The sequence below is a fragment of the Cervus elaphus genome, chromosome 3, assembly GCF_910594005.1.
Source record: "Cervus elaphus chromosome 3, mCerEla1.1, whole genome shotgun sequence".
Classification (NCBI taxonomy): domain Eukaryota; kingdom Metazoa; phylum Chordata; class Mammalia; order Artiodactyla; family Cervidae; genus Cervus; species Cervus elaphus.
Genome location: NC_057817.1, coordinates 10,488,190 through 10,510,648, shown reverse-complemented (window position 1 = coordinate 10,510,648; position 22,459 = coordinate 10,488,190). Strand labels below are relative to the sequence as shown.

The 22,459-nt window shown below is 38.6% G+C and overlaps 1 long non-coding RNA gene across 1 annotated transcript; it reads right to left on the bottom strand.

The window, feature by feature from the left end:
- Window positions 1-373: 373 nt before the first annotated feature.
- LOC122679526 lies at window positions 374-12,825 on the bottom strand. The gene is made up of 3 exons (XR_006336430.1): window positions 12,710-12,825; window positions 11,865-11,867; window positions 374-412 (listed from the first exon to the last, which is right to left on the bottom strand). It is a non-coding gene; the product is annotated as an uncharacterized LOC122679526 (long non-coding RNA).
- Window positions 12,826-22,459: the final 9,634 nt, after the last annotated feature.

Here is a 22,459-nt window from a genome sequence, read left to right as displayed (position 1 = left end):
TTATGGTCAGTTCAGTTCAGTCGCTCAATCTTGTCTGACTCTTGCGACCCCATGGACTGCAGCATGCCAAGCTTCCGTGTCCATCACCAAATCCTGGAGCTTACTCAAACTCATGTCCATCAAGTCAGTGATGCCATCCAACCATCTCATCCTCTGTCGTCCCCTTCTCCTCCCACCTTCAGTCCTTCCCAGCATCAGGGTCTTTTGCAATAAGTCAGCTCTCTGCATCAGGTGGCCAAAGTATTGGAGTTTCAGCTTCAGCATCAGTCCTTCCAATGAATATTCAGGACTGATTTCCTTTGGGATGGACTGGTTGGATCTCCTTGCAGTCCAAGGGACTCTCAAGAGTCTTCTCCAACACCACAGTTCAAAGGCATCAATTCTTCAGCACTCAGCTTTCTTTATAGTCCAACTCTCACATGCATACATGACTACTGGAAAATCCATAGCTTTGACCAGACGAACCTTTGTTGGCAAAGTAATATCTCTGCTTTTTAATATGCTGTCTAGGTTGGTCATAATCCAAGGAGCAAGCATCTTTTAATTTCATGGCTGCAGTCACCATCTGCAGTGATTTTGGAGCCCAAAGAAATAGTCTATCACTGTTTCCACTGTTTCCCTATCTGCCATGAAGTGATGGGACTAGTTGCCATGATCTTAGTTTTCTGAATGTTGTGCTTTAAGCCAACTTTTTCACTCTCCTCTTTCACTTTCATCAAGAGGCTCTCTAGTTCTTCTTCACTTTCTGCCATAAGGGTGCTGTCATCTGCATATCTGAGGTTATTGATATTTCTCCAAGCAATCTTGATTCCAGCTTGTGCTTCCTCCAGCCCAGCATTTCTCATGATGTACTCTGCATATAAGTTAAATAAGCAGGGTGACAATATACAGCTTTGACATACTCCTTTCCCTATTCGGAACCAGTCTGTTGTTCCATGTCCAGTTCTAACTGTTGTTTCTTGACCTGCATACATATTTCTCAGGGGGCAGTTAAGGTGGTCTAGTATTCCCATCTCTTTCAGAATTTTCCACAGTTTCTTGTGATCCACACAGTCAAAAGCTTTGGCATAGTCAATAAAGCAAAAGTAGATATTTTTCTAGAACTCTCTTGCTTTTTTGATGATCCAGCAGATGTTGGCAGTTTGATCTCTGGTTCCTCTGCCTTTTCTAAGTCAAGCTTGAACATCTGGAATTTCGCAGTTCATGTACTGTTAAAGCCTGGTTTGGGAGATTTTGAGCATTACTTTGCTAGGATGTGAGATAAGTGCAATTGTACAGTAGTTTGAACATTCTTTGGCATTGCCTTTCTTCAGGATTGGAATGAAAACTGTCCTTTTCCAGTCCTGTGACCACTGCTGAGTTTCCCAAATTTGCTGGCATATTAAATGCAGCACTTTCACAGCATCAGCTTTTAGGATTTGAAATCCTAAAGTGGAATTTTAGAATTTGGAATTCCATTACCTCCACTAGTTTTGTTGGCAGTGATGCTTCCTAAGGCCCACTTGACTTCACACTCCAGGATGTCTGGCTCTAGGTGAGTGATTCCACCATCGTGGTTATCTGGGTCATGAAGATATTTTTTGTATAGTTTTTCTGTGTGTTCTTGCCACCTCTTCTTAATAGCTTCTGCTTCTGTTAGGTCCATACCATTTCTTTCCTTAATTGAGCCCATCTTTGCATGAAATGATATAATGGTCATCTGAGTTAAATTAGCCCATTCCAGTCCATTTTAATTCACTGATTCCTAAAATGTCGTTGTTCATTCTTGCCATCTCCTGTCTGACCACTGCCAGTTTGCCTTGATTCATGGATCTAACACACCAGGTTCCCATGCAGTATTGTTCTTTATAGCATCGGACTTTACTTCCATCACCAGTCACATCCACAACTGGGTGTTGTTCTTACTTTGGTCTGTCTCTTCATTCTTCCTGGGGTTATTTCTTCACCGATACCCAGTAGCATACTGGGCACCTGCTGACTGGGGAGTTCACCTTTAAGGGTCCTGTCTTTTTGCCTTTTCATACTGTCCATGGGGTTCTCAAGGCAAGAATTCTGAGGTGGTTTGCCATTCCCTTTGCCTTCCCTTTATTATGGTAGCCCATGTAAACTGAGAGAGTAGGATTCGGACTCCAAACTCTGTCTGCTTATAGGGGGCAACAATCGAAACTCTACTCAGCATTTTCTAGCTGTTGCTTTCCTGGACTTTTTTGAGACTATGTTATGTGCAACTCAGAGGTCATCCAAGAATTTGTAAGAAGTTTGTGCACCGATTTTGATAGTCCCATCTTAACGGCTTTAATTTCTAAAATTTTCCCCCTGAATTTCCAACTGGTCTGGCAGCCCCAAATGCTGTCCTCAGATACCTCAAGCCAATAAGGCTGCAGCTAAATTTCTAGTTACTCTCTACTCATTGGGGAATGTCCTTCGGGGTCAATCTGTTGAAACGTGGATGTCACCAAGAGTAGTTCCCTTTTCTCCAGGGCTAAGTCCCCTCCAGTTTGTAACTGCTTTTGGTCATTCCAGTTCTTTTATATATTTTGTCCAAAGCCCATAATTATTGGGGCTTCCCTAGGGATCCAGTGGCTAAGACTCCAAGCTCCCAGTGCAGGGGGCTGAGTTCCATTCCCTGATCACAGAACTAGCTCCCACATGTGGAAATTAAGACCTGACTCAACCAAATAAATAATTTTTTAAGTTCAAAATTATTAGCTGTAGGAAAGCTTCACCCAATATAAGCTACTCTGTCATGACTAGAAACAAAATCTTTATTACTTTTATAATTTAAAACTAAAAAAGGCTTGGGAAAAAAAATGTCTTGAACAAGTGGACCAAAATACATTTTATTTTAGGGAGTAGCTGTAAAAGTAATATTTTTCCTTCTGTTTTCAAATTTTTCTGTAATATGATATTTTTAATTAAACTTATTAAAAATAAAATTTTCATGGAGTGAGAAGCATCCCAGGTAGTAGGCAGTATATAAACTAAAGTAAAAGGTGTGTTTATGTGAAGAACATGAGTCATTCTTTGGTCAGCTGTTGGGTGGGGATGGATTGGTTTTCCAAGGGTGTACTGGAGAAGCTTAAAGAAACCAGGAAACTCTACCCTATTCAAAGGCAATTAGCCTCAATTCATTGTTAAATGCCTGAGTTATAAACCTGTTGGATTACCTTATATAGTAGAAGAATAACTGAACTGAATCTGCCATAGAAAACCTATTTTGTTTAAAATGTCCAAATTAATATTATTTAAAATAATGAATGGGGCTTCTCTGGTGGTTCAGTGATAAAGAATCTGTCAGTGCAGGAAACACAGGAAATGTGAGTTTGATCCCTGGGTTTGGAAGATCCCCTGGAGAAGGAAATGGCAACCCACTCTAGTATTTTTGCCTGGGAAATCTCATGGACAGGGGAGCTTGATGGGCTCCAGTCCATGGGGTTGCAGAAGAGTCTGACATAATTTAGGGGCTGCACAACAACAACAAAATAATGAATAAAGTATACATATATAACTAATATGTATACATTTGGATACACATCAGCAAGGGATATGGAAAATGGAGAAAGTAATTTGTAGAGTGATAAATTTGGGGATGATGATTGTTAAAGGAGTGGATCTTACTGTTCCCACCATGACATACTTAATGGGTGACTTTCACATTCAGGGAATTCCTCGCTGGTGGCCCCTGGCCTGGATAAAACACACTGATGATCATCGGAAATTTCCTTTCAGTCTTCAGTAGGATACTGCCCCTCCTCTTCTCTCCCACTCTGGATAGTGTATTAGAATTCAAGTAACTGAGAACATTATTTTCAAAGAAACTCTGATTCTACTCTAACTTATTAAATAGAAAACATTAATTTATCATTTAATAGATATTTACTGAATGCCTGCCACATGCAATATACCAGTTCTATTTCAACTATTACTGAAAATTATTGATTACACAAATCATGACTGGTTTAGATAAGGCATCTCTGTAAGGCAACAGAGAGACTGAGAGAAACTCTGTTTTAAATAATTTAAGATTCCTGGTGACTCAGACGGTAAAGAATCTGCCTGCAAAAAAAAGAATCTGCCTGCAATGCAGGAAACCCAGGTTCAATCCCTGGGTCGGGAAGATCCCCTGGCAACGGGAATGGCCACCCACTCCAGTATCTTGCCTGGAGAATTCCATGGACAGAACAGCCTCATGGGGTTGCAGAGTCAGACACAACTGAGCAACTAATGCTTTCACATTCACTTTCAATCTCTGCTCAAGCCCTTTCCCCCTATTTTAATAGCACATTTCGTTTGCATCACTTTCTCTTGGCTCTTAGTAGTAACCTTCCTGCCTGGTATAACCTGTGCTTCAATCTTAGTTATGGCATGCAGGATTTTTTCTTGCAGTATGTGGGATCTAGTTCCCTGATCAGGGATTGAACCCATGACCCCTGCATGGTAGCACAGAACCTTAGCCACTGGACTACCAGAGAAGTCCCCAGGCTCATGCTTTAAAGGAGCTAATGTGATACATGTGTTCACTGGAAGGACTGATGCTGAAGTTGGAGCTCCAGTACTTTTGCCACCTAATGCAAAGAGCTGACTCACTGGAAAAGACTGAGGAAAAGATGTATTGGAAAATGCTAGGCAAGATTGAGGGCAGAAGGAGAAGGGGACGAAGGAGGTTGAGATGGTTGGATGTCCACTGACTCAGTGGACATGAGGTTGAGCAAACTCCAAGAGATAGTGAAGGACAGGGAAGCCTGGTGTGCTGCAGTTCATGGGGTCGCAAAGAGTTGCCACGACTTAGCAACTGAACAACAATATAGAAATGAACTCGTTGACAGGATTTCTAGGGGAAAGAAATCGAACGAATCCTTAACTTTCTTCATTATCTCTTCCCACCATGCTTGTATTTGTATCATGAATGTGTGTTTCTTTGTCATCAGGAAGGTAGAAGTGTCTATAGTGTGTCCCCGTGAGGCAGCCTCCTCCCTAATTCAGCAGAGGAAACAATGTGACTGGCATCAAGCGCTGTGCCAGGTTTAATTCTTTGATCCTACTTTGATTTACCCTCTTTACACTCCATCCATGAAAACAAAGTTGCATTCTTAGAACAGGCTTTGGACTTTGCAGGCCTTTGCCCACCGCGTACCTTGTTTCCTAGGCAGCTGTCTCAACGCAGCTAAAATACACCCTTCTCAGGAAGCCTGGTGTCCTTTGGGTTCTCATGGCACCACCTTCTGCCTCTGCCGCAGTAGTTACAATTGACCATGAGTACATCAGTTCCTTCCACCAGACCACAAGTCAGTAACACATTTTTGTCTAAGGCCCTGAAATGAGTCATTCCTTCCCTTTACAGTTGTACAAGTTGAATCCATTCTAGAGGCTATTTTAAGCACGAAAGAACAATGTGTATGATATGCTAGGAGATAAAACCAGCTCAGTGACATAGAGGAAAAAAAGGTATTATTATAACAAAAAGAAGATATTCATTATTATAACAAAAAAGAGATTCATTATTTTAACAAAAGTATTATAGTAATATCTGTTTAGTGAAGCATTTTGTCACTGATGAGATTTAATAAAAAGAAAGATGTAGTGAACACTGTGGAATCACAGAGTTGGGACTGGTCTTTTGGTCAGTCTCTCCTAATCAGGCAAAAGAATCCTTGGGCAAATAGGCTGGGATGTTAGGGAGGTGTAAGTGAAGAGCAAGGGAGATGGGTGCTGGCAGCTTACATCGCAGGTGTGAAAGGCCCTCCCTGTCCTCATGCCTTCAGAGCCTCTGAGCACACGCCCGTGGGCCGCACTGTGTAGCTCACCGCATCTTCCCTTTCCGGATCTGGGGACTGGGACGTTGAAGCCCCGCTCCTCACTTGCACAGATACCTCTTGCCCTGAGATAGAAGCAAGGAGGCTAAGAGGCGAACTTAACCACGCTGATGGCAAGTTCAGTAAGTGCTCAGATTGAGGAAATGCACTCCTGTGTGTCTCCTGCAGCCCTGGCTAGAATGCGTACACAAGGAACAACACTGCACACCACACCTCCCCGTGTTGTCAGACACACCCTGCACTGAGAGGACAGATGAACGACTGAGTGACCAATCAACCAGAATGATATTAGATGCAAATAAAGAGACAGTCCAATGAATCTGAGAAAGCAAAGAACAATGGTGAAGGACTTTCATGTTTTAAATCAGAGAAAACAGACATATTCAGTGACTTAATAACAGAAATATTAAGCAAGATTTCAAATGACAAAGCTATATAAGTAGTCGTACTTAGGTACTATTTCTTACATATAACTAGTACTCAAAGTTTTAAAAAGTTTATTTAAATTTTATACTTCCAGCTTTTTTCAAAAAGGGTTGAACTTGTCCTTTATCAATGTGCCAACCATCTTTTTCCTTTTGCTTCATTCATTAGTAAACTACTGCGTTAAGACTGGATGCCTATAGGCACAACTTGTTAACGTGATGAGCGTGTATGAGTTTTAAATTGTTGAGGAGCCCTCCTATAGACACCGCATCTCAGTAGTGACATTTTACCAGTCATGGCATGTTTATGTTTTGGATTTTGAACAGTAATAACATTCGAAGGGGTAGTGAGTCTTAAATAGAATCCTTTAAGTTTATAGTCTGTGTTTATTTATACATCTTTGGAAATGTTAGTAAGAGCAAGAGTATTTTCTCAAATCTTAGTACCATAATCTCTTTGGATGCCACTGGCTTTTCACGTTTGGTTGATTGAACTCTCAGTCTGCCACTTTGCAGGCAGATTCTTTACCATCTGAGCCACCAAGGAATTCCATTTGGTTGATACTAATCCTAAAAAGGGACTTCCCAGGTGGCACTAGTTGTAAAAAAAAAAAACCCACCTGCCAATGCAAGAGACTTAAGAGCCTCGGGTTCTGCTTTGATCCCTGGGTCGGGAAGCTCCCCTGGAGGAGGGCATGTCAACTCACTCCAGTATTCTTGCTTGGAGAATCCCCATGGACAGAGGAGCCTGGCAGGCTACAGTCCATAGCGTCGCAAAGAGTTGGACACAACTGAAGCAACTTAAGCACGCTCGCATTCCTAAAAGTAGAAATACTCTTTGTAGCCTACATACTTATTATTCCCTTGTTCTTTGAAAAGTTTCATGTGGGCTCTAAAGTAAAAAAATTGTGACCTCAAGTTAAAAGGGAACAAGTGAATTTCGCTATCTTGTAATTACTAGAAGATTTAAAAATATGTATCCCTAGGCACAAAACCTACTTGTTATAATTATGTGTAATAGTAGATTCTTAGGGCATTAAGAATTTTATGTGAGACTTATTAAAAACAGCTCGTGACTTCTTTGCCAGTTCAAGTCTGTGCTGCCAGTGAAACCAAAAGACCATGGGAAAGAATGCTTTGCTGACTGCTTTACTAAATATTGTCTGGTATGTTTAGTCCCAAAGAAAAAAGAAATTAACATTTCTTAATCACCCACTGTATGCCAAACATTATAAGCACCTTAATGTGTGTGTGTGTGTGTGTATGATTTAATCCTCTTAACCATAAGAGGCTGTATGATTCCCACTTTACAGAAGAAGAAAGTGAAGTCGTGAGCTCACGGCATAAGCAACAAAGCCAGGATCTGACCAGTATCTGACTCTATGTCCATTCCATTTCCTGTGACTTCAGGAAGTCTGCGTAAAAGACCTCATGTACTTTCCTTTCAAAATCTATTTTGTTCCTGCATGTCTTCAACATTCAGTCTGAACTGTCTTTACTGCAAAAATTACTTGACATGACTAATGAGTACTACCCATAAACTTCATCTCTGATCCAAGCCCTTGGAAAGGGGCTACATTTACATGTTTTCTTAATCTCTTTTTAAATTGGTGTTGTTAAAATGTACCTCCACTCAATAGTTAAAAACATTCAATTACTAAAATAAATCGGAAACAACAGCATACATTGTCCAGGTTGAAATTTTTGTTCAGCTTTGCACAGGTTGAAATTTTTAAGTGAGCATGTAACTAAGTTTTCTAAAGTTCTCCTGTAGTTAAACTTTTTTCAGCATTTTCTCAGGACTTTTTCACTTTTGCCCATTATGGTACCTCACCTCAGTTCCTTAACTGTTTTTCTCTTCTTTTTCTATCACTGGTTCCATTTTTCTCAATGTCTGCTTTTGCATCCTGCTCTTCTTGAATTTATTCAGATTCCCTCCACCGGCTGGTTAACAATTTCCCTTATACTTGTCTACCAAGTATACTTGCCTACCAAGTATCTTTTGCGTACTTGCGTATTTAGTCATCATTGTCATAATTGTTCTGAAAATAGCTTTGGTAAGTGGGCCGGCCCAGAGGATCAGCAATTTTAAAGTTAATAACACCTTTAGCAAACAAATTATTTTATGATTCACTCCTTCCATGACCCTTCATAAAAGAAGGAAAATTGTTATATGGTGAGAATATAGAAGTGATTAAGCATTTTAAGTTTTCAGTAGTTGTTGCAAGGGATTGGTTTGCTCAAATAATTGCTTTGATGTTAGGAAAGAATTATATCTCTTAAAGTATAAGTTTTCATTGAAAGAAATATAGGCACATTAGAAAACTTAAAAGAGTTAAAACCTTTCTAATAGATTGTGCACTTAATTCTAATTGCAATCCTTATGTCTTTAACATGGTCATAAGTTTTTTTTACACAGAGTAATTAATATTTGATTTAGTAAAAGGTCTGAATTGCCGATTTTGTAAAAAAAAAAAAAAAAAGAATGTTAGTACTTTTAAACCTGGCTGTTAGTTTTGCAGGAAATACTAAGGATCTGTACTAAGTAAAGATTCACTATTCTTAAAAATTAGCTCTAATTAACAAATAGTCTGGGTTTGAAAATAAATAATTTGCTCTGTAAAGAAGAAAGTTTTTAATTAGCAGAAATAAACTTTATAGCTAAACCAAAAATGTCTCTTATTTTATATGTAGAAAAGCGTTTTCACCTAAAACATCATAGAGGTAAAGTGGCTGAGGTAGCTGGCAATGACTTTTAGTACATTAATTAAAATAGCATTAACAAAAGTGGGGACATAAAATGTCTTCTGAAGTATTAGTAATATCTATCTCTTGAACCACTAGGTGGCACCAACAAGCTTTTTCCAAATATGTACACTAGCTGAAGTCTGACACTCCTTGAATTCCACCCACCTAGAAACAATATCCAGTAGTACCATTACCAGCATGTCTATGAATTCAACCCGTCTGTTTAAAGAAAGTTGTATAAAGTTACCTCTCTAGACAACAATAAATGTTACTACTTTAGCAAATTGATTACCTGCTTAAGCTATTTACACCATGATTGGGGGGCGGGGGGGGGCAGTGCTGGACTAAGGGTCCACAGTCCTCGTTCTATTCTCAGCTCCACCACCATCCATCTTAATGTCCTGAATAAGTCACTAAACCTCCAAATCTCTCTGGTTACCAGTCTTCTAGTCCATAAAATGAAAGATTAGGACTAGAAGAATTGTTTTTGAAATGCCTTAAGTAAGAAACACTTCTACAAGATCCTTCAGAATTCTAATATGGAAAATAAATGAAAACAAGCTTGAGTGGGGAGGGAACAGGGGTGGAATGGTTAGGAGAAAGTTCTATAAGAAGCACTTTCTACTCCGCTCCTCAAAGTTTTCCATAATGCCCAACCTGCCGTCCCTATGGTCCAGAAAAAAGATACTTTGGATACCAATGACTTAAAAAATTACTAATATCCCTCCTGTTCTAGAAGCTGATTCCAGGTATGCAGCTCTGTGAAAATTCTTAAAATTTTTTTCTCTTTATTTGCCACTTCAGGATATAGGGCTTCCCCTGTGGCTCAGCTGGTAAAGAGTCCACCTGCAATGTGGGAGACTGGGGTTCCATCCCTGGGTTCGGAAGACCCCCTGGAGAAGGGAAAGGCTACCCACTCCAGTATTCTGGCCTGGAGAATTCCATGGACTGTATAGTCCATGGGGTTGTAAAGACCTGAGAGACTTTTACTTCACCTCACTTCAGGATATAGTGCAGATATCATTTCTTCCATTTTACAGATGAGTAAACTAAAGCTGAGTAATGTCTTCTTAAAAATCACCTACACATAGGACCAGAATCCAGGACTTCTGATCCTTTTTTTTTTTTAATTAAATTTTTTACTTTCAGAAAATTACATATTCACATGCAGTTCTAAAAAACAACGTAGAAATTCTATGTACCATTTACCCAGTTTTCCCCAATAGTAATATTTTATACAATTATAGTACCATTTCACAACCAGGATACTGATATTAATAAAGTTAAGATACAGATCAATTACAACAACACAAGAATCCCTCAATTGAGTAACATGGAAACTTACATTACCATATGTAAAATAGCCAATGGAAATTTTCCACTGACTCAAGGAACTCAAACTGGGGCTCTGTAACAACCTAGAGGGGTGGGATGGGGAGGAAGGTGGGAGGGAGGCTCAAGAGGGGAGGGACATATGTATACCTATGGGTGATTGATGTTAATGCTTAACAGAAACTAACACAATTCCGAAAAGCAATTATCCTTCAATTAAAAAAATTAAAAAAAGAATCCCTGTGTTGTGCTACACACACTTCCCTCCTATGCCTACCCCCTACTTAGCACCCGGGACTACAATTTTATCAACTCAAAAATGATATATAGATGGAATCGTATAGTATATAAACTTTTATGGCTTACATTTACTCTCTTCATACGTCTCTGGAGATTTATCTAGATTGTTCACGTATCAAGAGTTCATAAGTTTTTATTGCTGAAGAGTACTCCATGATGAGTGTACCAGCAACGTATAACTGTTGACCCACTGAAGGACATCTAGGTGGTTTTCAGTTCTGGGCTCTTATAAATAAAGCTGCTATGAGCGTTTGTATACAGGTTTTGTGAGAACATAAGTTTTTATTTCTCTGGGATAAATGCCCAAAAGCACAATTATTGGGCCGTTATGTAGTTGCATGTTTATTTTTTAAAGAAATTGCTAAACTATTTTCCAGAGAATGTGCCATTCTACATTTCTATCAGCAATGTAGGAATGATCCAGTTTTCCCCTGTCCTCACCAGGATTTTCACTACTACTTTTTATTTCAGCCTTTCTGATAGATATTGTAGTAATTTATTACTGTATTCTTAATTCATATTTCCCTACTGGTGCTAATTTTGTTAAACATCTTTTCGTGTGCTTATTTACTATTATTATTTTCATTGAAATGTTGCTATGTCTTTTGCTGATTTTCTAACTGGATATTTTTTAACTGTTAAGTTTTGAGAATTCTTTATGTCTTTTAAACACTAGTCTTTGTCTTTCCATCCTCTTAACAAGATCTTTTGTACAGTAAGTTTTAAAGTTTTGATGAAGTTCATCAGTTTTTCCTTTGATAGATCAGGGTTTTGGTGTCAAGTCTAAGAATGCTTTGTTTCTAGATCTCAAAGATTTTCTCTTATGTTTTTGTCTAAAATTTTTATTTATTTTTTAATTGAAGGATAATTGCTTTACAGAATTATGTTGGTTTCTTGCCTAATATTTTACATTTATGTCCATGATCCAGTTTGATTTAACTTTTTGGGTAAGATCTGAGATTAGGTTGAAATTCTTTTTAAATGAATATCCAGTTGCTCTAGCACCATTTTTTTAAAAGGCTACCTTTCTTCCATTGAATAAGACTTGTACCTTTGTCAAAAATCTGTTGTACGTATTTATGTGGGTCTTTTTCTGGGCTCTCTAATCCATCCCACTGATCTATGTATCTAACTTTCCATCAATACCAGACTGTCTTGATTAAAGAAGCTATATGATAAATCTTGAAATTGAAAATATTGATTCCTCTCACTTCAATCTTTTCCAAAATTGTCTTAACTATTTTACTTCCTTTGTCTTTCTATATGCATTTTAGAGTCATTTTGTTTATATCTACAAAAATCTTACTGGAATTTGGATAACAGTTACATTAACTTTGTTTGTTTTTTTTTTTTAGTTCTACCACTTTATTGCTACCAACCCATCTCCCTCCAGCCTCGTGCACACATGCTCAGTCATTTAGCCCCACGGACTGCAGCCCGCCAGGCTCCTCTGTCCATGGGCTTTTCCAGGCAAGGATACTGGAGTGGTTGCCATTTCCTTCTCCATACATTAACTTTGTTATGTCAAATCAGGGAGTATTGTCATCTTTACCATGTTGATTCTTCCAACCCACAAAAACAGTATATTTCTCCATTTATTTAGATCTTTATTCCTATTTTCACTGGTGTTCATAGAAAACCTAACATGTTTTGTGATATTTACACCTAAGTATTTCATTTTTTTGAGTTATTGTTGTTGTTCAGTTGCTAAGTCATATGCAATTCTTTGCGACCCCATGGGCTGCAGCACACCAGGCTTCCCTGCCCTTCACTATCTCCCAGAGTTTGCTCAAACTCATGTCCATTGAGTCAATGATGCCATCTCATCTTCTGTCACCCCTTTCTCTTCTTGCCCTCAATATTTCCCAGCACTAGGGTCTTTTTCAGTGAGTCAGCTCTTCGTATCAGGTGGTCAAAGTATTGGAGCTTCAGCTTCAGCATAAGTCCTTCCAATGAATATTCAGGGTTGGTTTCCTTTAGGATTGACTGGCTTGATTTCCTTGATGTCTAAGGGACTCTCAAGTCTTCTCCAGCACCACAGTTCAAAAGCATCGATTCTTCAGTGCTCAGCCTCCCCCTTTATGGTTGAACTCACATCTGTATATGCCTCCTGGAAAAACCATAGCTTTGACTAGACGGATCTTTGTTGGCAAAGGGCTGTCTGCTTCTTAATATGCTGTCTAGGTTTGTCATAGCTTTTCTTCCAAGGAGTGAGCATCTTTTAATTTTGTGGCTGCAGTCACCACCCACAGTGATTTTGGAGCCCAAGAAAATAAAGTCTGTTTCTGTTTCTGTTTTTTCCCCTTCTATTTGCCATGGAGTGATTGTAGGGTTATTGTAGCATAATATTATATTTTAATGTTAGTGTCCACATGTTAATTGCTGGTATATAGAAACAGAATCAGCTTTAATATGCTTACTTTGTATTATGTGACCTTGATGAACTCACTGATTTTAAGTTTTTTGTAGATTCTCTAGGATTTCCTATAGACAATTATGTCATTTGCAAATAGAAACAGTTTTATCTCTGCCTTTCTGATCAGTATGCCTTTTATTTCCTTTTCTTGCTATACTGCACTGGCTAGAACCTTCTAGAGCTATGTTGAAGAACAGTGGTGAGAGCAGACATCCTTTCCTTATTCCTGATCTTAGGAGGAAAGCATTATCACTCACCATCAATTTCTGTTTTCTCTTTCCTGTCTTTCTATGGGTTACTTAAACATTTTTTTAAGAATTCCGTTTTTAGCTATGGGTCTTTTTTAATCAAAGAATTTTAAAATTCTTTTTTTAAATTCTTTACCACTAAGCCACGAGGGAGGCCCCCAGTCCAGGATGCATGAGGCAGAAAGAAAACTCAGGGAATTTATCACCATGTCTTTCCTTAGGTTCCAAATTCCTAGCTGGCCTGCCTTCTTTTCTCCACCTTTCAGAGTCTCTTTATGTTTGTTTTACAGAGAATGTGTGGACTGTTTAAGTATACTTAGTGAGAGAAGTAGGGAAAAGTATATCTCCTCCCTCTTGCCAGAAGTAGAAGTCTATCTTATGATCTTTTTATCTAATGCTTTGAGGCAATAATCTCTACCCTGCCATGGAAAATAATAATAGAGGTATCGTAAGTGTGCAATTAGTGTCAAATGCAGAAGAGATTGTTATAACTTAAGGATACCTCATGAATCAAGAAGGACTTGACTTCCCATCCTAATAAGTAAATGCTATTCCTACAATTTTTGAAACATTATCTAATGAAGAGCTCAAAAATGATTTATTGTGCCTTTAGTTTTTACCATGTGCCAGGCACTCTGTTGGTTGTCTTATATGCGATTAATACTCTCAATAATCAAGTGCAGTAAGAATTATTATAGCTATCTATTTTACAGTTAAGGAAAGTGAGACTTAAAGACTTGAAGTAAATAAGCCAGGTCTTGCATTTAAACTGGGCCTGTCTGAAACCAAATACTGAACTTTAACCACCCTGTCATACTGACTCATTCCTTTGAAAGTCAAAACAAATGCCTGTAGAAGGGACCTTCAGGCACCATCTGTCTAGTTCAAACCAAAGCTAAACTGTTGCAGACTGATAGATATTGAAAAATATATGAGTACACAGTCATATTGGAAGCACCAAGTTCAAAGTAAGGTGTGGAGATACAAAACAAGAAATGAACAGAAATGTTTAATATAAAAGTGACGATTTTACTCCTGACTCTGTCACTGGCTTTTGTGTTCCTGTTTCTCTGTGCAAAGATGATGTGGGGAAAACAGGCCCTGTTCTTTAATTGAGTGTGATGTAAGATGTCCTAGCACCATGAATCACAAAACAATGAAATATTTTATGTGGCTTTAAAGCTTTTGAGCCTCAGGGGAAAATACATTCCTGGCCAATGAAGTCTTACGAAATTGTGTATCAATTCTATCTTTTCAAGTTCTATAAAAGTACTTTTTCTATAACCGTTAGTGTTGTCCTTTACATTAATCAAATACATCTCAATGGTATCATCTTTCAGTCCATTCTTTTTCTCTTTGCACAGATGTATTCTGATTAGTGTCTTTCTAAACAAATGCCTCTCACAACAACTTGAAGATTCAGTCTGAGCTGATCTTTTCTCATTTATGTTCTATCAGCTTGTCTCCAAATCTTCTGAGTTGATTTTAGCAAATATGCTTGCTTTTTCTTTCCCACCTTTTAAATTACATCACTTTTAGGAACATTCTGTTTGGAAGAACATTTCCTTAGAATTGAAGCTTATGAATGGCAGCACCACTAGTCAGAGCTAAATGGAGATTTAAGGAAGGTCCCTCCAGATGGATGGCACCACTCTCGCTAGGCTCTGTCAGTCCTGTTGTTGCCTCCTTGCCTCCTCTATTGTAATAAACAACCAAATATACTTTGTCTGGGCTTCCCTGGGGGCTCAGTGGTAAAGAATCCTCCTGCAAATGCAGGAGATGTGGGTTCCATCCCTGGGTTGGGACGGTTCCCTCGAGAAGGAAATAGCAACTACTCCAGCATTCTTGCCTGGGAAATCCCATGAACAGAGGAGCCTGGCAGGCTACAGTCCATGGGGTCGCAAAGAGTCGAAGCTGAACCTGACTGAGTGACTACGCAACATCAACAACAGCAAGCCTTTGTTTACCGGGAGACCTGAGAAAATTTTTGTTTCATTGTATTTTTTTTCACGTTTTGTCATATAGAACTCTACAACTAGACACTGTAATTTTTACGATATATTAAACAGTATTTTTAGTGTTTCTATGTGGTACTCATTTTGAAATTACAACATTGTTTACGCATACAAATTATATGAAACTGAATGCATCCACAGAATTTATATTTTTAAAAATTCTAGCTCACTTTTTAAAAAATTAACCAATGACTATTACAGAATATTCAAGGATAACTTTGTAAAATAAATTACATTTTAACCTTTTTTTTTGAATTGGTTAATTTTAGGAAACTGTAATAATACATGCAGGTCAGTGATACATTCAGGTCAATGTAGTTAATTATTAATAGTAATAGCTAAATTGATTAAGTGCTTCATGAGTTTTCCTTTGAGGATTTTACATAAATAATTTCATTTACTTTTCACAACCACCATATGAATTAGATACATCTTTTGCTCATTTTTCAGTTGAAAAAGATGATACTTAAATAAATTCCAGCAAAGACAAATCCAGATGTTTGACCCCAAAGCCTGATCTTCTCTAGTAAATACACAAAGATACTTAGGAACTCCAAATTCTTATTTGTTCTCACAGAAATGAATGCTAACATTATGGTTTCCTTTCTGGTTGATAGAAATAACATCAGGCATGTAGTAAAAAATTGGTTGCTATGAAAGCACATTTCTAAGCTCATTACACTTTTATTTTATTTAATCTACTCAAAACACCAATGAGGTATAATTATTTTCCCCTTTTACAGGCAAAGAAACTAAGGCAGAAGACAAGACCACACAGTAAGTGGCATATACAGAATTCAATTAAATGAAATCTGACTTTGAAACTCGTATCTTAACAATATGCTATTCAGCCCCTGACGGTTCTAATACAGAAGGGCCATCTTCATTTTGTGAAGTCCTTCAAAGCATTAACATGGCATGTACATATCTTTTATTTTAGAAATACTTGCCCTCAATTTTCCTTTTTGCTGTTAGGTTGAACCATATGAAATTGGTGATATTCAACTATTTACAAAATGGCCAAGTATCCCATACTTTCTCAATATAACTCTTTCCCCTCCCTTGACTTCTTGATAGCCTATACTGTGTCTTAGTATTCAGACTTTTAACTCTGTAGACCATACAAGTAGAATAAGAAATTTGGGACTTGCTTCCCTGTGGTACAGGCCTATTTCTTTCTGACTTTCTACCTTTTGAACACGGCTTTGTACATTTATTGTGATAATTATATTATACCCATCATGATGTTAGTGGTTTAGAAACTAATATCAGTTTTGGAGAAGGACTGGAGAAGGAAATGGGACCTGACTGCAGTATTCTTGGAAAATCCCGTGGACAAAGGAGCTGATTTGGGCTCCAGTCCATGGGATTGCAAAGAGCTGGACACAACTGAGCACCCACGCATGCACCACTCGTACTGTTAGTGGTTTAAAAAATAACGAGCATGTTTTTCCTTGTTATTTGTCTGGGTTTGAAAGATAAAAATAAAGTTGGGAAAAAATTTCAAAGTAAGAGTCTCCTTCCAACACTTTTCAATCAACATGAGCTAAGTACCCACACTTAGTACACATAGGTGCTGGCACTCTATGAGGCACTAGGGTGTAGAAAAAATAAAACATGGGGGAAAAATAATCAACTTGGCCTACAAGAATGTAAAGGAGGGCTTATATATTTAACTCTCAAGTTTTCTTTGGAATTTTCTGGTTTCCAACATCTGTGCTTAGGTGAGAGTTACATATACATAAAAATCTGCCAGGAGCAATTGATCTCTTCCTTTATTGCTACTAACATTGCAAATTACCAATGATGATTTTTTTGTGTGTGAAACTGTGGTTGAGAGTTAAAATAATTTGGTTGTAAATCTGGATTCCTTTTCTTGAGTATGGAGGTGGCTGTCCATAAGGCACTTCAAGTTCTGTGATTGGTTCGTCAGGCGGTTAACAATCCTCCCACCAACGCACAGGACATTGGTTCAACCCTTGGTCCGGGAACATCCCACATGCCGCCGAGAAGCTAAGCTGGGGCGCCACGGCTACCGAGCCCACAGTCTAGAGCCCATGTTCTGCAAGAAGAGGAGCCCGAGAGCAGAGGTGAAGGCCTGGGGCAGCCTTCAATAAACAAACGTTCTTAAAAGTTTGAAAAATGAAGTGAGGCTTCTGAGGAGCCAGATAGACACACACACACAAGGTTCTGTGGTCCTCCAGGTTACTTGGCCTCATAAACACGGGTTCAGGGGACCCTGTAGACACAAGCGGTCCCAAGGTTCCATGGGACCCTGGGACCCTAGACAATACCAGTGGGCTTCACAGTGCAGGCGGAGGAGGGACCATGCCTTCCCTTTCACCTGATCCCCTCTTCTGAGCTAGAGTGATGGATGTTTCATACATTCGCATCTCATGTTACTTTTACTTAAATTTTATGATTATTTTATTTGGGGCTGTGCTGGGCCTTCATTGCTGTGTGGGCTCTCCTCTAGTTGTGGTGTGCGGCTTCTCCTTGCAGTGGCTTCTCTCGCTGCAGAACAGGCTCTATGGCTCACGCGCTTCAGTCGTTGTGGCCCCCAGGCTTAGGAGCACAGGCTCCAGGAATTGGGGCACACAGGCTTAGCTGCTCCATGTGAGATCTTCCAGGACCAGGGATTGAACCCATGTCTCTGGCATCCACTGCAGTGGCAGGCGGATTCTTTACCACTGAGCCACCAGGCAAGCCCTCTTGTTATTTATTAAGGGTGGCTCTTTTTCAGTTGTGTATCATTTACTTATTCATTTGGCAAATATTTGCTAAGAGCCTGCTTGTGTGCCAGGACCAGTACTATGTTTTGAGGACGTAAAATGACTGGAATATGGTTGTTGACCTTGAGGGGCTCACAGTCCCAAAGTACAAATAATTATAAAATAGGATGAAGGCTAAAGCAAGGGACTGGGAGCCAACTGCTACAGAGGAATAAGCACCTAGATCCTCTGAGAATGGGCATCCAAGTCGGAGGAGGTGACATCTGAACTAATTTATGAAGAATAAGTAGGTGTTTTCAAGACAGAAACGGGAGCAGAGGAGCTACTACAGGAGAGAATGAAATTTTTATATGCTCCTTTTGTTTTTATGTATCTGAACCTACTTTAAAAGGAGTCAGAGACGAGATTCCATAGTGTGTTAGGTTATGCTAAGATTGAACTTTATCCTGAAGCAAACTAGAAAACAATGAAGGATTTTAATCTAACAGTATAATCATCAGATATATATTTCGGAATTTATGTTCAACCTTAATGATTAAGGAAGTCATTCAGGCTAGAATAGGTAAGTTTCTAAAATGGAAAACAGGGCAAGAATTTAAGAGACTTGGGAAGTGGAAACTCTAGCTGTTCTAGAAAATAGATGGACACAATTCTATCTGTAGAAAGAAGTCAACATGATCTGCTTCTATGATGTCATAACCAGTCTCCATACTTCTGTAATTCTTCTATAGTGTATTTGCCACGTATCCACAGATCATTTAAAACTGAAATTTCATGTCATTTCCCTGCTCAAAACTCGGCAGTATTTCCCATCACCCTTAGAATAAAATCTGACTTTAACTCAGCTTACCAGGTCCTGTTTGATCAGGGCTGCTTAGCTAGTGACCTGATCTCTTTCTTCTCTTACTCGCCTGAAGTCAGATCTGCCCTTACACTGTACCCTACAACAACATCCATTATTTTCCCACCTCAGGACCTGTCCTTTTTGTTCTCTCTGCCTGGACTGTCCATCCTCCAGATTGCATAGTTTTCTCCCCTCAGTCAAGTCTTTGTCAACTGTCACTGATCCAGTTAGGTGTTGCCTAAACACCTGACCTAAAATAGTCAATGGCCTTTGCTGACCCCATCTTTCCCTTCAGCCTGCACTTATTAATACTACAGCCTGAAATTATAGATTAAATTGTTGATCTCAGTAAAATTGTACAGTAACAAAAGAAGGACTTAATCAGATTCTAAGATCCTTGCCTCAGCAGAATAAATCAGAAGTTGGGCCTCAAGAATCAAAAAAGTTCAGGCTTTCTTCTCCAAAGTGTGCCCTACAAACTCAGCATCTGTGAGTTTGTTAGAAATGCAGGATCTCAGACCAACCTACCCAATTAGAATCTGCACTTTTAACAAGATCCCTAAGTGATTAAAATCTGAGAGGCACTGATCTATAGCATTATTTTTCAAACTGCAGAGTTACAAGTTACAACTAGCAATATTTTAAATGACCAGAGCAGAAGGACAGGGGACAGGTTAGATTAAGAACAAAAAATAGGAGAGTATAAAACATCTAGATCAACTAAGTGTCATCTTAAGAAACTATGTGACATTAACAAACCAAAACAGTTTCTAGATGGGGAGAGTTCGGGTTAACATTTACTAAGAAGGCAAGAAGAATTGAACTTTGTACTTCAAAAGGAGGTTTTGGTTTTATGAGGTGCTGGTCGTATAAGCTGTTTATTTTTATTTCATCAAAGCCTGCAGGTGTTTGCATTCCAATTTGCCATTGATAAAGCCTTACCGGGTAGCTTCTTTTTAAAAAATTAATTTTAAAAGGGGTTATGAATTAATTCTGTGGGAAAATGAAAATTATAAATATTAGTTTTCCTTTGAGATGATATGTCAAACTTTCAAAAGTTAAGGATGATCCATAATATTACAATCTGTTGTATATATTGTTTCTAAGCATTCCCTAAAATATTAAAATTCAGCTAATTTGTGTAAATTGCAAAAGCAGAAACTGTGATGCTTGATGAGTAGTATATTGTATTAGAATTCTTTTTGAGGTATGTTATATGCATAGTAAACTATTATTCAGAAAAAAGCTATATACTTGCATGCATAATTTCACAATGTAAAATATATTTATTACTATAGATTGTGGTCAAAATGCTTAGAAGCTGCTGATCCACAGGTTAGGGAGGAACCTGAGGCAAGACTAAATCCATGCTGGAAAGTGATACTATATTGTGACAATTCAATCAATCAGACCTTCTAAAGAGAGTTTGGAGAATGAAACCAAAGTGGTTGTTTTGACAAATCTTTTTCAGGCTATTAAAATTGTCCTAGTTTCATCTTATCACATGTAGAGCAGTGCTTAAATTATTCAACTCTTTCCTCCCACCACTGCAAACTTGAAAAAAATCAAAGAGACTAAAACCTCTTAAAGTCAGCAATTTGGGGCTTTAGAAATGTCCTTACCTCAACATGCATGCTGTTAATGAATAACAGATTTAGAGGGTTACAGTGCCTTTTGGGTATTTTAAAAGGAAAATGAAAAATAGAATAGCAAAAGATAGAATTAATTTTAGCCATAATAATTGATAAAGACTCAGTACAAATCCAATTGTTAGTAATCCATAAATATAGTTTTATAGTAATATGACATTTTGAAACTATTCATCATTAGCTTTTTGAAAAGCTAATGCATATTTAGGCTAACTAAAGCCTTTGTTTTGTTCCATAGACATTGCAACATATTGCTAATCTAAAACCACACAAGGTGCACTAACTAACACATATTCAACAGATCTTTTTAAACATCTGTTGTATTTAAGGCATCGTAGAAAATAGAGGTGAAAGCCTTTGCACAATCTCAAGGCAGTTTTTCTAGACAGGAAAAGTTGAGTGTTGATATAAGACAAGCAGGGGCAAAATTTCTGTACATTTGGGGAAAAAAATAGCCTCTAAATTAAGGCCAAGTTTTGACTAATTAGAGGTTAATGAGTTACTATACTACCAGGTTATTTGGATCTCATACTCCCTATTCTTTTGTTTGGCAATTTCTTTCTCTTCTGGTATATCCCTTAAAGAGTGAGCAATTTCAGAGCAAGACTCTGAAACTTCAATCAGTTACATTTTCCTCCAGGACATTTTGCTTCTGGATAGAGCCTGTAATCCTTGAAGAGATTCATTTCATACAGTCCTGTATGTATAAAATTGTTAGAATAGTGTTGGGGTAACAAAAAAAGCGTGAAACAAAGAGTGATCAGTGACCACACTGCCTATGGTAGGTACTCCATAAAGACTTGTCAAATGAATGAATAAAAGAATAAATAAAAGTGGAAAAATCTCCAAAATCTATTTTAAAGCCAAGAAAGCAAGATGCAGTAGTAGTTTATTCTTTAGTATTAGTTTATACACACACACACACACACACACACGCATTTGTGTATGTGTGCTGAGTCACTCAGTCATGTCTGACTTTTTGCAACCCCATGGACTGTAGCCCGTCAGGTTCCTCTGTTCATGGAATTCTCCAGGCAGGAATACTGGAGTGGGTAGCCATTCCCTTCTCTAGAGGGTCTTCCAGACCCAGGGATCGAACCTGGGTCTCCTGCATTGCAGGCGGATTCTTTACCATCTGAGCCACTAGGGAAGCCCGTTTGTGTATATACATGTGCATACACTCATCTCTGCAGAGATGTTCTGGAAGGAGATGCAGGAAGCTGTTACCAGAGGTAGTCCCTGTGAGCAGAAGGCAGAACTTTGTGGCTGGCCATGGTAAGTCAAAGGGAACTTGATTTGTCACACATTGCCTTTACAGTTTTTGGATATTACCTCACACATGTATTATGTAGTAAAAAAAAAAAAAGTTTACTTTTAAAAATTGCTGATTTAAAGAACCTCCTGAGGAGAAAGCAGATGCTTCTGAAGGTAACAGAATTAACAGGCAGAGGCTCAAGAAGCAAACAGAGAGAGGTGAGAATTCCAGAGGGAAAGTGGGAAAGGCCTCCTGTGCCTCTGGCCCTGCAGATTCAAGCAGCCCAGCCCTGGGCCTGTGTCCCCTCTAGCCCACATTTGTCTCCACTCCCGACCTTCCGGGAGCAGCCCCTTCTCCATTCCTTGGAGGCACTGACATTTCTGTACCTTTGCATAGTGGTCCCATCTACTGGAGTGCACAATTCCTCTCTTGTCTACTTAAAAAATTTCCCATTCAGTCTTGTTGAAGCCATTTTTCCTCAGTCTGTGCTTGCACAACTTGGCTGTTTTTAATTTTAAAATTTTTATCTGAGTGTAGTTGATTTCCAATGTTGTGTTAGTTTCTGCTGTAGAGCAAAGTGACACATAGACACATATCCACTCTTCTAGAGTCTTTTCTCATACAGGCTTCCCTGGGGGCTCAGGTGGTAAAGAATCCGCCTGCAAGGCAGGAGGCCCAGGTT